This window comes from Pteropus alecto, unplaced genomic scaffold, assembly GCF_000325575.1.
Source record: "Pteropus alecto unplaced genomic scaffold, ASM32557v1 scaffold40, whole genome shotgun sequence".
Classification (NCBI taxonomy): domain Eukaryota; kingdom Metazoa; phylum Chordata; class Mammalia; order Chiroptera; family Pteropodidae; genus Pteropus; species Pteropus alecto.
Genome location: NW_006431919.1, coordinates 10,823,423 through 10,826,637, shown reverse-complemented (window position 1 = coordinate 10,826,637; position 3,215 = coordinate 10,823,423).

Below are 3,215 nucleotides of genomic sequence, written 5' to 3'. Positions count from 1 at the left end.
GCATAGAGAAAAATTATTTAACATCTTGGCCTCAGGTAACAATATCTACTTTATGGAGTTGGATCAGGCATCCAATTCTATGGGGATACACTACTGTCTACTGCATTAACTATCCTTCATGTCATTTCATTATTTTCTGAGGCTTTACTTTGTATTGGATTGTGAAAAGCTTGTGGCAAGAGAGGAACCAAAGTGGAAATTTTAAGAGGCATGTGAAATAAAAACGTGGCTGCTCGTGCATGTGGATTATTAGATGTCAAATGTATAATATAGCTTTATATATCTGGTGTTACTTGGATTGTCTTATGTGGTATAATTATGAGTTTAAAATGTATTACTATTTTTTATGAAGTTCAGATAGTCTGACTAGTTTGTATTCTTTAAACATTTCTTGTTTTACTCTTTCATCAGATTCCACTCTTAAAATTCACAGCATGGTCTCTATAGACAAGGAGCAGAGGCTCTGCACTGTTAAACCTTTTAGTTATGTGGGAATCCACATTTTTCCCCATTTTACTCTTAGACTGCCAGTATATTTTATAGTCTCCCACACACTTTTCTTCTCTCAAAGACATTTTCAAGTTTAATAACATACTTTTAAAAAGTCAAGTAATTTTCAGGTAATAAAATTCTGGAATCTAGCAAACTTTAAAAGAAATGCAAAGAATTAAAAAAAACCTCAATACAGAGCCATTTACCATTTACCATGTCTATCTGAAAATAACAGCTACCCATTTGCTAGTTGCATTATTATAGAATTGCTGATATTACCTACTTTCCAAAAGCATAAAATAAATTTGGTTTAAAGTAATTTTATTTACTTAATAAATAGGGCAGAATAAGACATATATCGCTTTACATTAGTTTCAAACTGAAAAATATTTTATGGAAAATGGGACATTTTAAAGATTAATTTTAACAAGGAAGTCTTTTCCTATATAAGTAACTTATAACTTCACACTGTGTAATATCGGAGTTTTTCCTGAAAATTTGTGTTTTTGAGAACTATAGATCTTACTTGAAGGTCTATTTAAAGATCTTAGCTTTCATTACGAGGATACACAGACCAAAAAAATGATGTGTCTCATAATTCTTTGTAGTATGTATAGTCTGGTCAAATGGAATCATCTACTACAAAAGTTGCTGTGAAAGAAAACTAAAAAAGAACAAATCGCATGCAATTGTGGTAAAGAATAAGCTTTCACTGATCTGTTGGAAAATATCCAAGACATACTCATTCTCTGTGCCTATGTAATCAATGGTGGATTAGTAATTTTATTTTATATAAGAAAGAATATTTTAAAGATGTATTGAATTGATCTTTACCAAAGGGCATAAGGGCTGCATAATCTTTTCCTGCTGGAGAGAGACTTTATCACGGGCTAGAACCATTTTTATAGTCTGTTCATGTATTCAGCCACCATTTATTGAAGCTATGTTCTTATGTACTCTGCTAGGCTAACAGAGTTTGGGGAGGGCCATGATAGTGGTAAAAAAGATTGGTAAAGCACATTGCCTTAAGTGTTTCCAAGCTTGAGGATGGGAGAGTGTAGAGAGGCAATCATGTAAACAACAAATAATAATACAAAGAAGAATAAGAAGTTGCTATCAAAGGTAAAAATGATATAATAGTGGTACTATAAGCATAGTGTTCACTAAATGCCCATCATTAGCTAAGGACTTAACTTCTCACAATTGGATGTTAGCTTATTTCTCCAACATCCATTCCCCAATCCTTCCCCATCTCATGCTTACTGTACAGTTTATGTACCAAGGATATTTCCAGGGTTTGTAATCCCCTCTCCTATGTTATAGTAATTAGTCCGTTTGAGCAGCTCCTAGCCAATTAGGAATTTTTCTGCTCTAGGCAATGGTGTGGGACTAGCCTGGTTAATTACATCTGGACAATGAGACATGAAAGATTTTCCGAGAATGTCTGAGATCATTCTCCTCCACTATTATGGGAGAGCTTTTTAAAGTGATCATTTTGTTCACTTCTTTGTTTTGGATGAGGAAGCCTATAACCCGATGATAGCCTCTCATAACTATGAGGGAGAACCAATCTTAAACTGAATCTGACACCTTAGAAGACAGAGCAGAAGAGAGAAAGAAATAGATCCTTGAACCTGTGACTGAACCACTGAATCAAACCAAATCTGAAGCCTACATTTCCTCTGGACTTCGAGATAAGTGAGCCAATAAAAATACTTTTGTTTTTTATGCCAGCTCGAATTGTTTTTTGTTTTTTTTTTCTCTTACTTTTAACCACTCTGAGTTATACCGAGGACATTTTTTTTCCCCAATCTTCATAACAACCTTATGAAATAGATAATATTATTGTCATCATTTTAAGGATGAAGAAAGTGAGGCCTAGAAAGGTAGGACCTCTTGCCCTGAGACCATAGAAGTAGTAAGTGGTAAAGGCAGGATTTTACCTATGACGTTTAATCCAGACACCAAATTCTTAAGTGCTATATCCCACTACCTTATGTGCTTTGGGGATGAAGAGAATGTTATTTGGGTTCTAGGAAACTTATCACAATGCCAGAAGCATTGTATCTGGGTCTGCAGGTGAAACCAGTCAACATGAGATGAGACTGAAGCACCAGCTTTGAAGTAGAGGATATAAAGCAGTTGAGGCTGGGGTGTAGTGCATGTATAGTGTCTCAGAGGGATGAGAAGGGACGGGGCCAGTAGGAAAGCTTGGGGATCCCCAAGAGGCTACAAGACAAAGAGCAAGATCAGAAGAGGATGGCATTATTGTGCGGGGGCGGGGGGTGAGGTTCAAAGGAGGGAAGAGTCTTTGAAAAGAAATGATGAAACAGTGGAGGAAACAGAAATACTGAAGTTGAGACTGATCTACCTTTAGTTCCTAAGATGTTGGGACAGTGGGACTAGGGATGGGTTAGGGAAAAAAAGGATGACATCACCAGGATCTTTGTACACTTAAGAGTTCAGTATTATCACTATCAGAGAAAAGCCAGGATTCGGTTTAGGAGAGAAGGTAGAGGAAGTGATGCCAGAGGGTTGAGTGAGGATGTGTGTCCAAGAGTTCAAGGGAGCCCATTGAGGGGTATTAGGGGAATTGAGGGGAGGAGGGCAAGATGATTGAGCTGGGGAGAACACACATGTGAAAAGGCCTGCAGGCTGGAAGCAGGCGCATTTTGGTCAGTGGAACAAAATGAGCAAAGCAGGCAGTAGTGGGAAGGGAAGAT